This window comes from Mustela putorius, unplaced genomic scaffold (genome assembly GCF_011764305.1).
Source record: "Mustela putorius furo isolate JIRA1106 unplaced genomic scaffold, ASM1176430v1.1 tig00003898_pilon_pilon_pilon, whole genome shotgun sequence".
Taxonomy (NCBI): Eukaryota; Metazoa; Chordata; class Mammalia; order Carnivora; family Mustelidae; genus Mustela; species Mustela putorius.
In genome coordinates, this window is record NW_025422047.1 from 21213254 (window position 1) to 21225767 (window position 12514).

Consider the following 12514-nt stretch of genomic DNA (forward strand, 5'->3'; position numbering starts at 1 on the left):
TAGAGCTCCAGCTCTTAAGCGGTGGATGCTGGAAACTCTGGTCTCTGTTCTTTCTCTGCTGCTCATTTGCAACCAACTCTTCAGTTCCAGGACAACTTAAATAAAAGGCTCTATGGACCCCCTGCTTCCTGCTGGTCTGGAATCTAGTATAAAACCATCATTGTGGCTATATTAATAAATGTCCATATAGTTTTTGATTGTTAATTAAAACCTAAACTAGAAAATGGGCTCAGAAAGCATTCATGTATTTCCATTCTGACTGAGCCTGTAGCAGCTTCCTCTGAGAACTGCTTTGTCTCATCTGCCAGCCTTGGGTTTAGCCCCACCGGTGAACTCTGGAGAATAAAGAGCCCCTGAGTTTCTACTTCCTCTCTCCCAATTGTGATTCACTCACTGCTAGCTCTTGCAGGAAGCCCTAGGTGGTAAAGAGATCAAATCAGAATTCCTAGCCAGGAAAACCCTGTCTCTTAGCTACAATGACCCCTGTCTGCCATTGCATTCAGCTCTATGGCAGTTAACACCAGAAAAGCTTCATCTGGCTTCACACCCTCCTTCTGTTTCTTTCAGTCAAGCCTTATGTAATCTTATCACTGATGGCAGACTTCCTTCTTGCCCTCCTTTATTCCCTCCAAGGCTTTAAGCTCCAAAGCTTCCTAGATGCCTCCCACCAAAGAGATGCTTTCTGAAGCCCAGTCTCTCCTCTTTCTCACCCCTCAAATCCTCAAATCAACCCCCTAATAGATGTATCTCCCTCAGTATCAGATGATACCCTTACAGAACCAGCTGGGTGGTGCTAAAAATCCCATTCCTCACCCTTCTCCCCGCTGGAGCTCCTGGAATCAGGTCTGCAGCCTCCTGTCATCCTAGCCTCCTTTTCTGTTCATTTGGAAGCTTTTCTCCATTGGTTTTGATAAATTCCTGGTTTGGCAGAAATATCCAGTATTTAGGAAGGTCCTGCAGGATGAATTCCCTGTCTCCGGCACCTGAGTTGACCCTCAGAAAGATCTGCTCCTGCCTCTCCCTGCCTTGCTGCCATTCCCCCTCTGCCTGGCCTAGGCTGGGCAGGATCAGTATGTGGAAGTCCTCTGCTCGGACACTCTATCCCTCTTTATCCATCATGGCAAACAAAGCGTGGCTCTGCCCCTGACTTCCTCCTCTTCCTTCTCCATTATTTATTTCTTCTCCTTCGCCTTCTCCCACCTCTTCTTTCCCTCCCCATGTAACACTCCTCATTCCTCTTCCTTTAAATCTCTTTCTCGTTCACTTGCTCCCCGTCGCCCATCTGTGCCTACTCCCTCCACCCGCCCCCCAACCTCTCATTTTTCAATAGCATCTTCCTCATTGCCTGCACATGCTGAGGAAACAGGCAGGTATGGGGAAAATGGCTGCAGAGTGGGTCCCTGGTTGTCAGAGTAAGCTATCCCTTTTTCTCCAGAGGAGTAGTGGCTATCTTTTCCCATCTTGTCCTCAGTGGTCCTTAGGAGCCAGGGAACCCCAGGTGCTGGCTCTCTCTTTTGGGATGAACAGTCTCTCCTCTCGGCTTCATCCAGGGTTGAAGAGGAGAGGAGTCATTGAATCCGATAACCTCTTCTTTTGCTCTTCCTGAGTGTGGGTCTGTCCGTGTTTCTCCCCCTTTTTTTTCTCATTCTCTCCCTCTTTCTGTCTCTCCCCAGCACAAAGCAGCGGCAGGACTGAACGATTCTGTCTAGAGGCTCTGCCAGTCTATGCCCCTCACTCTTGCCCCTCCCCCCTCGCTGTGCGTGCTATGGGAGGGGGTTGGAGGGCGGTGGCATGGTGCCAGCCAACCCAGAACCATCTCCCGTGCCTTCTGCACTAAGGCGGGCTCTGTCTCTCCTGCCCTCCTCCTCTCACTCTTCCTCTCCCATTTTTAATTAGCTGCGAATTAATTAAATCCCACATGCTAATTAACATTCCTACAGGGAAGCGTGCCAGGTCAGAAAAGCAGGGGATGGTAAAGCAAGACTTCTGTCCATCTAGGATAGGAGATTTGGGGATGAGAGGTGGGAGGGAAGGGGGATAAAGGGTAGATGAGGAAAGAATCTAAGTGGGAAGAAACCCGAGAGTGGTATGAAGAGACAGAGAAGGGAAATCACGGAGAATGGAACCTATTAAAAAGGAAAATAATTAGAATAATTAACATGGGAGAAATGAAAGTGTCTTGAAGCCTCTAAAGGTTAGGGGTAGAGCTGTGGGTCTCAAACATTAGCATGCATGAGTAGCCTGAGAATTCATGCTATAGAGGATGCTAATTTGCTGCCTTGAATGTCTTTCAAAGAAATAAATCTCAGTTTTAAGAGGAGGGCTTTAGGTTAGAAATGAAGGAGAATTTCCTCCTTGGAAGGCAGTGGCATACTCTCTTGAAGAAACTCTTAGGGAGATAAATTCTCACCTGTCTAGAATGATTAAAGTTTGCCCAAAGCCAGAGGTGATGATGAACTTTAAGGTGTTTTCTAAATAGACATATTAATCCATAAGTATGTACTCTGTCCTAGAGAATCAAGAAAATCCAGGAAGGGAAAATTTAGGATTCATTCTCAGTTCCCTTTCCATACTGCATTCTGGTGAGCTTTGAGTTTGTTCTCTGTGGTTCTGTCAACTTTTTAGGGATGAGCCTTCTCTTCAAATCAGATAATTACTTTGCTGAGAGGTTAAGAGCTCTGATTCCTGGTGAGATCTTCAGAAAAATGAGTACCTTATGGCCACCATGGCTTCTGGCTTTGAGCAATGGGTAGAGAGACAGGAGAACAACTGGAGTTAGATATAAGAGAGCAGAGAAGGGAGGTTGGGGTATGGCTTGACAAGGGTAGGTCTGGCACCAAGGATTCCATTAAAGTTACTACTGTGGCCCAACCTGAAAAAAATAGGGACATCTTGCTTGTCATTGCTTTTCTCTGAAGAGTAAAGAAAACTATATTCAGTACCGCTCTAAATTCCCCCTTGTTTAGCACCCCCACCAAGAACTCAAGTCTGGGAGGAGTCCAGCAGGTTAGAAGAATGTTTCCCAATCATTTCGAGTCTGAAATAGACCAGGAGCAAGTGCTGTGTTGTCTATGCCCCTAAACACCATTCATTTAGATGGCATTCCTCACCATTATACCGCAGTAATTAATTCACTCAAACATATTTGCATATAAGCTGTGCAGAGCATGGTACAGCACAGTAACTCAGCCTGCATGCACGTATAAATGTGTGCACACTCCGATAGCACCTGTTGGCCTGTGCTGCTTTTGTGTCCTCGTCTATTGTGGGTGATCTGTGTCTGTGTCTGATCTGTCGCAGAGATGGGGGCTCCTGGAGAAACCAGGTGTGTTGAGCGGGGCCCACAAAACATGAGCCCAAACCCTCCTGTGTTTGCAAACAGTGATTAACAGCCATATATCGAGGTTTTAACAGTTGATTTAGAGGCTGTGACATTCCTAGTTGTGAATATTTTCCTCTGAAGGGAGTGCTTATTTTTTAAATTTATGAGAAGCGTAACAGTAAGATAAAGAATTATGTTATAAGTAAGGTAGGCAACTCGAGAGGGTCACAGGGCTTATGCTCCTTGATGAGGCTTGAAGCCAGTTCCTAAAGAGGGGCCAGGCTTGAGGAAAGGCACCAGAGAGCAGAGAACAGGTACAGACTTGTCTGTACGGTATTCCCTTTCACTCTCTTAGACGTTTCCCAGCATCTTCCCACTCCAGAATTATGGTTAGGCCATCCGTGCCCATTTATATCTTATTTTGTCCACTTAATGTTGTGTCATATTCTCCTATGCTATTAAAAAAATCAGGTTAGAGAATACCTTGTGAACATGTAATATTCTAACATGGATGTACCATAATTTGTCAAACCAGTTCTTATTGTTGGACATTTAGAATGTTTCCAAGGTTTGTTGTTAATGTTTCTCCCTTCTGTGTTGGATAGCCACATCTTTATATGTAAATCTTGCAGTTTTCCAATGTGAAATTTCTCGAGCAAAGGATAAAGACCTCCATTCCGGTTTGTGGATTGACTACATTTGATTCACCCACAGAAGCTTATTATTATTTAATTTTTAAGAAGGATTTATTTTTTGAATAAGTAAAAAATTCAGACATTACAAAAGTTAACACAATGAAATTTTCTTCCACCTTTGTCCTCCATTTCCCTCTCCAGAGGTGTTGAATGCATGTATAAGCATATGTATGTATAGCTACAAAGGTTTGTGAAAAATAGAAGTCATCCTGTCTCACCTCCAAAAATTCTAATCTGGTCTGAGGAGGAGCCTTGGAATATCTCTCTCCTCCCCCCACCTCTGATGGCTTTCTAGCTAATTCTACTGTGCAGCCAGATGTGGGAATAACCACCAAGTCAGATGAATTCTCGGGATCCTTTCCAGCTCTAAAATTTAATGACTGAAAATCACAGAGTTAGTAATTTAAAAAATAATAATGATTAATGTTAAGACTAAATCATAATCAGGTGTCATAAAGATTCTCTTTGAAATGATCTCAGGGATCCAATTTTTGATACTGAATTTATTATTATTAATACAAATAATGGCTACCATTTATGGAGTGCTTATCTGTGCCAGGCTTTAGAAAGTACTTTACACATTCTCACTTAAATTCCATAGCACCCCATGAGCTACGTAATTCTTAAAGCAAGGCTTTGGAAAGATCAAGCAGTGAGCCCATGATAGAGGAACCATTAAGGGGCAGAAGGAAGATATGAACCCAGGCGTCTTCCTTTGGGGCCCATTCACCTCAATCCCCACCCCGAATGTGAGATCATACTCTGCCTGGTGTTTGATAAACTTGTTTTTTCACTAAAACATATCTTGAGTATCTTTTGTTTCGTACATAAAGGTGGTATTTTCGTTCATTTTTAGGTTTTTATATTTTTTATTATTTTTATCATTCATTACACATGAATACATTTCTAAAACAAAAAATTCAAATAGTAAAAATAATGGAAACTCCCTTGATCTCATGTCCCCAATTCATATAACCATTATTACCAGATTTGTGTGTATCTGGGCCCTTTTCCATGCATTTATGTATGTAAAGACATACATGGGTTTTTTTTTTTTAGTGTTTTTAATTATTTTTACATAAATGGGAACACACTATACATAGGGTTCTGTAGCATGCTTTTTAAATTATATCTTCCAAGTCTAGGTCTTTAAAGATCTTTTTCAATTTTTTAATTGGTACATAATACCTATAGCTTATGCAACCATTTTGCTGGTGATGGAAATTATTATAAACACTACTCTTGTGAAGAAGGTTGAATTGTGGAACACCTGGGTGGCTCAGTTGGTTAAACGGCTGCCTTCGGCTCAGGTCATGATCCCAGCATCCTGGGATCAAGTCCCACATTGGGCTCCTTGCTCGGCAGGGAACCTGCTTCTCCCTCTGCCTTTGCCTGCCACTCTGTCTGCCTGTGCTCGCTCTTGCTCTCTCTCTCTCTCTGACAAATAAATAAATAAAAATCTTAAAAAAAAAAAAAAAGAAGAAGAAGGTTGAATTGTTTTTCTCATAGATGCCTAGAAGTAGAATTGCTGGATAGAAGTTTTAAATGTTAATGGACACTGAAGCTGCCCTCCAGAAAGGCTAAATGAGTTTGTACTTCCACCAGCAGTGTACGAGAGTGGCATTTCCCTTGCCAGCTCCGGACACACTGCAGCTCTTCCCCTGAATTTGCTTTATGTTAATTGCTTCTTCTGGATGGTCTCTTGCAGAACAAGCCAAATATTGACAGATCTCTTTAGATTAAACTCTAGGGTAACTTTTCGCCTATTATTTCTGACCTCTGTACTGGGCCTGTTCTCTGAGATACATAGACTTTTTTTTTTTTTAAAGAATCTAATTGTCTAAACCTTATGTACTTCTGGAATGTCCTCATGCCTGTCCGCATCCCCTTTTGCAGTCATATGCCTGGAATGGTTTAGGCATAACCCTGCTTATGACCAGAATGCTTCTCTCAATGACCTGTTGGCACAGCGAGAGGCAAGTCTAAGAATTACCTAACACTTTGTTTTAACACATTGTTTATTCGCTGTTTTAACACTTTCTTTGTTTAGTAGCTATGATTTATTCCTGTTGTAATCTGTTTAGAATGTGTGAGTCTGGCTACCTTGAGTGGCCACGCTAACGGGTGGGATCCTGATCAGATCATCAAGAGGCCTCTTGACTATAGCGTGGCATTGACTAGCACCCAGGGTGAAGGGGCCTGCTCTAATGGTAAGGGGCACAGGCAGCCTAATCCTTGCTGACTTTTGGATGGCAAACACGGGGATAAACAACAAAGAGAAACAAATGGTACTAAAACTAAAGGAGAAGAAAAAGGCATCGTTGCTACATTAACAGGTTCAGTGGCCTTAATAGTTCTTAGTGGAAAAATAAAGGAGATGGGAGAATTTAGAAAACCTTTTTACAATTCCTTAAGGTCTTCCTTGATTCTTCTCCTGTGTGAGTAATGGAAGAACAGATATGTGGAGGGTCCAGTCCTGTAGATATAGGGTCCTTGAATAATTTGGAGTATTTGCTTCTGTGACCATAAAAAAGTGGCATTTGGGCAATTTTCTTCCAGATCTCAATGTTATTGACTGATAAATGAAGAAGAAAAAAAAAAAACAGGGAACATTCATGAAATTTCGGGACTCTAGTGCTGAAAGGGAGTTCGGAGGTCGTTTAATAATGGCATATGGCTTAATGGGTTTTGGGATCTGGAAAAAGCGGACTTGAAATGTAGCCACTTCCTGGTAGCAGAGCTTTGGGCACGTTGCCTCTCCTGAGCCTCAGCTACTTCGTTTGCAAAATAAAGAGAATAACTACTTTCTAGGATTTGTATGAAGGATAGAAATAAGTATAAAGACTTTCTTGTCCTTTCCTATGGAAGGTACCTCAGTGTGTATGGTTGTCGTATGGGCCAGCAACCTCGTTTGCATGAGGAAACTTGGGCTCAGGGAAGTGAAATGGACAGCCCAAGGTCACAGAGCCAGTGAGTAGCAGAGCCAGGCCTCAGGTTTTGATTTTTTGACTTTCAGCCCAATTTCCTTTCCTACAATATAGTCTTTTTTCATTCTTTGTTTAAAAACGAAAAGAAAACATGCAGCCCCTTTCCGCCATCCATTCTTCTTTGTCCTTCTCTATGTGTAGAGAGATAATGGGGGCAGGAATGTAGGGTTACTATCCTGTAACCCTACAGAGTTACAGAATAGGAGGAAGTATTCTGTTGGAGAAACTTAATTGACCAGCTTATCAAAACGTCTTGCCAAGCTGGCAGAAAACCAGTGCTCCTAGATATAGCTCTGGTTGTAAGCAGGGAGAAATGTACTTTGAGCTCCTCCACTCCCTCCCCCCCTTATTTCCTGCTGTGCCCGCAGGCTCTGGTTGGCCAGGACTTCCAAGTGGATGTGGCTAATTTGAGCCAGTACCCTATTGGCCAACTCTGTTTCCTCCTCGCTGGGAGCTGCTGAGAGGAAAGTGGCTGGTTGGCCTTTGGGATGTTTCTGCAGTCTCCAGAGGCAAAAAGGGAGGAGGAGGTGTAACTGGAAGGTCCAAGGCTGAGAGTCTGGTGTCAGCAAAAAGATGCAAGTGTCCAGGAATCCTTGGCTCTCTTACTGCTCAATTCTGTGCAGAAATTGTCCTGGATGGATGGAGTTGGCAACACCACTCTCCTTTCTGAGCTTCCATGAGGGACGCTGTATCCTGTGCTGATGAGGATGGCTGCCAGATCCCTCTTCACTGTTGCAACCTGTGCTCTGGACGCTTACCTGCCTTTCACAATAATATCTTATATTTTCCTCCTCCCATTTCCAAAAGGCCTTACTTCTGTCAGGAGACAGTAAATAAATGACACCAGCTACTGACCGCTAACTAGGCTGATTTCATGGTACCCATCCCAGGTGACATAAAGCCTTAATGTGGGTAAGAGAAGCAACTTGTGTCTGCAGAAGGCCCTACGTGACTCCAGGCGTGGGCAGTTTGGGCAGTGCAGTATCTGCCACAGGTAGCATTTGCTAGGCACGCAGTAGCTCTCTCCAAGCCCTGCTTTTTGCATTAGGCACTGTGCTAGGTTCTGGGATAGGATGTGAACTCCCTCTTATAGAGGAATTCAGTTTGGGAGGGAATCGGGCATGTTCCAGTAGTCATTATGATAGTGGCTGCATTCTGGAGCAGACCATTTTGTAAGGTCCTATGTAAGATGAGCTGAGCGGATGCATTAGTCATGTCGGGGCGATTTCAGAGCCTCAGTCCAGGCCTGGGCAGTAGTGGTGGGGAGCCTCTACTTTAGTTGTCCGTAGGCTCAGAATCACATGGAAAACTATTATGCTGGAGGCAGAACTCTTCCAGGCACTTTACATAGCAACAGGCACAGACAGCCTTTGTCTAAGAGGAATTTTCCTGGTGGAGCAGGAGCAGAAGCCTTGATAACGTTGTTCAGCCACACCCAGGGGTAGGGATGATCTTCACAAGAATTCCCCAGGCTCTGGTATGGTGCATTGGCGAAGCTCTGACTGGGGAGTAATAAGACCTATGTTGAAGTCCTTGTTTTCTTACCAAGAGCTGGATCAATTAATCTATAACTTTACTGGGTACCTACCTACCATGTTCAAGGAGGGTATGGAAATCAGGCATATAGACTCCTTTCCTGATCCCAAGAGGGTTCAGGCCAAAGGTTGCGTGGCCTAAAGAGGAGGAAGAACACAAGTGATTAATAATTACTATTAAACAACTTAATGGCAGGAATTGAGTTACCTATAATTACATCTTTGTGTGTGTATATGTGTGTGTTTGTTCTTCTGTTTTTGTTTTTTTTTTTAAAGATCTTACTTACTTGACAGAGAGCCAGCAAGAGAGGGAACATAAGCGGGGCGGGGGCGGGGAGTGGGAGAGAGAGAAGCAGGCTCCACTCTGAGCAAGGAGCCCAATGCGGGGCTCGATTCCAGGACTCCAGGACCATGACCTGAGCCAAAGGGAGATGCTTAACAACTGAGCCACCCAGGCACCCCTGTGTGGGTGTTGTTTTTTGTTTGTTTGTTTGTTTGTTTTTAAGATTTTATTTATTTATTTGACAGGCAGAGATCACAAGTAGGCAGAGAGGCAGGCAGAGTGGGGGGCGGGAAGCAGGGGCTCGATCCCAGGACGCCAGGATCGTGACCTGAGCTGAAGGCAGAGGCTTTAACCCACTGAGCCACCCAGGCCACACCCCCTGAGTGGGTGTTTTTAATAGGTACTCTGGCTCCTTGCTTGGAGCTAAATACTTAGCAAAGCCCTTGATAAAAATTAGTTGACTGACTACAATTTGCCAATGAAAGGAAAGCCACTTCTGAGGGCCTTGGTGAAGTAATGTTGCATTATTTGAAGAAATAACAGAAAACTCCCTCAGCTTTTAAATGTGTCTGTAGTGCTGTAGGGTCCTTGGAGGGAAATTGGGAACTAAATGCAGATGCCATCATTAGTCTGGCCCATGCCATTGGGAGACCCTTGTCCTGTCATGTGATGCAATCTGCCTATGGCTTCAGTCCAAGCCACATGGAGTGGAGACAAGTATCTTGGACCATGAACCAGAAGACCTGGGCCCCACTCCCACTTCTGCCATTTGTCAGCTGGGTGAGTCTGGGGGAGTTGGCCCTGCCAGTGTTGCATAAAGGGAATAATGTCTACCTTGGGTTAATACAGCAGTCCCCCTTTATCTGCAGTTTCATTTCCTGAGGTTTCAGTTTTCTGCAGGCACCTGCAGTCCAGAAGGAAGATGATCCTTCTCGTGTGCCATCAGGTCAGTCCGCGCCTTACGCGCCTCATGCGCCTCACACGTCTGTGTCATTCCCTGCTCTGCTTCATCTCGTCACGTAGGCGTTTTATCATCTCCTGGGATCATAAGAAGAAGAAGGGTAAGAGAGACCACATTCAAATAACTTCTGTTAGAGTATATTGTTAGTTGTCCTATATTATTTTCAGTTGTTATTGTTCATCTCTTACTGTGCCTAATTGATAAACTTTATCATAAATATATGTGTTGAGGAGAAAACATGGTGTGTAGGTGGTTTGGTATTGCCTATAGTTCAGGCATCCACTGGGGGTCTTGGAATATATCCCCTGTGGATAAGGGGGGCTGCTCTGTGTGGAACAGAAAATTTCCCAAGCAGAGCTTAAAGTATAATGTGTTCCTATCCACAAAGCACCCTACTCAAAGGCATTCACCCTCTAGACTATCCCTGCTCTGTAGATGAAGTAACGAAGTCTAAAAAGGCTAAATGACTTGCAGATTATGTTTTGAGTGGATGGTATCTTTGTTTCAGAGAAAGAGATCGTTCCTCAGTTGTCACTTTCTCTGTATTTAAAATTGCCCCTTGCCTCTCCCTCCATACACACCCCATCTCCCTTTCCTGCTTTATTTTTCTCCATAGCGTTAACACAATTGAACATACCATATATCCTTAGAGATGGCTTACCTGCTGGACATTGCCTTACACTACATTTTAGGCTGGCATTTCAGAAGGAAAGGAATGAAAGATAGTGATTATAGTGAGCCCTGAACATTGGAGGCTTGGGCCCTATTTCTGACTGAGGAGATTCTGCCAAGTAAAAGGATCTTGGAAGTCTGCTTCCCTGGGTTCAGCTTCTAGGTCAAGGCAGTGTTTGCAAAAAGAGATCTGAGAAATAGGGCTCTTGGGTTCTTTTGCTTTTGTGCTTGGTCCTGGGTTCTGTCATTCTGGTGGAGGCCAAGAGGATTCTGAGGGCTCAGCTTCTCTAGAGTGAATTCTCCTATAGGCTTGTCCAGTTAGGAATAAGGCTACTGTATTAAACCTTTGGGTTTATGCAAGATGTAATGATTAATGAAAGAGGGATTATTTACTTAGAAAAGGATTCTGGGCATTTATGTGCTGTAGATGACAAAACCCTGGACTAAGCCTTAGCAGCCTTAGGTTCAGTCTCGGCTTTGCAGTTAATTTTCTGGGTGACCTTTGGTCAGGCACTATACTTCTTTAAAGCTGGTTTTCCCCATTTCTCTCTAGGTTGTAAGAATCATGTAAAATTGCAGCTTTAAAAGTCTTTAAAGCCTATAAAAGAAGGAAGGAAATGACTATTGGCATTTATGAGATGACTCCTAAGAGCCAGCTACAGTATAAGCTATGTTCATTAGGAAAATTAGCTCATTTAGTCTTCACAAGCACTTGGACCATTTTACAACTATTTTATAGATTAGGGAAACTGAGGCTCAGGGGATTTGTCTTCAGAGTGTCAGCAACGTTTTCAGGGTTCTGGGTGTAGTGCATGAGCTCCTACCTTAGATGTGGGTCTTGGCCCTCAAGAGACTTCCAGGTGACCCTGCCCTGCTGCTTGTCCTGGTGATTCTCTACTGAACTTTAAGTTGAATAAGGAAATTGTTATTGTTATTCAGTGGCAATAAAGGGGGCTCATGAAAAACAGCGGTGCTAAGCAATGTTTCTGTGTCAGCAGCCTACATGGGATAGATTAGGGTGGTCCCAAGATCTTTGTCCAAACATTGGACCTTAGCATTTGACCTGGAGACCTCTTCTTCTTGAAACTCTTCTCCCTTGGCTTCTGTGACACAATCTCCCATTTGTCTTTGTATCACTCTGTTCCTTTTTGGTCTCTTGGTGCCAGCAGTGCCTCCACCCCTTACGTTATTTTAAGAGTCTGCCTCTTCTTTACTTCTCACTCAGCATTTTCAGTATTCATTCCCAAGGATTCACCTCCACCAAGTTCCTAGTAATTCCTATATCTCTATCTTCAGCTCAGATTTCTTCCTTGAGCTTCCAACTCCTCTATTCAAAATCTGCTTGCTGGGAGCTCCTGACTGAGTCAGTAGAGCACATGACCCTTGATCTCAGGGTTGTGAGATCGAGCCCCACATTGAGTATGCAGGTTACTTAAAAATCTTTAAAAAGGGGCGCCTGGGTGGCTCAGTAGCTTAAGCATCTGGACGCCTTTGACTCAGGTGCAGGGTGGAGCCCCATGTCTAGCTTCCTGTTCTGTGGGGAGTCAGCTTCTACCTCTTCCTTTGCCTCTCTCCCTCTGCTCTTCCCCACTGCTCCTGCTCTCTCTCTCTCAAATGAATAAATAAAATCTTTTTTAAAGAAACCTAAAAGGGGCACCTGGGTGGCTCAGTGGGTTAATTAAACCTCTGCCTTTGGCTCATGATCCCAGGGTCCTGGGATTGAACCCCGAATCAGACTCTCTGCTCAGCAGGGAGCCTGCTTCCCCACCCCCCGCCCCTGCCTGACTCTCTGCCTTCTTGTGATCTCTATCAAATAAATAAATAAAATCTTTATAAAAAACAAACAAACAAACAAAAACTAAAAAAATCCGTTTGATGGGTGTGTCCTCCTGGATGATCTAAACAAACTTTATTTTATTTTTTCAAAGATTTTATTTATTTATTTGACAGAGAGAGAGGCAGCTAGAGAGGGACCACAAGCAGGGGGAGTGGGAGAGGGAGAAGCAGGTTCCCCACTGGGCAGGGAGCCTGACTGAGCAACCCAGGTGCCCCTAAACAA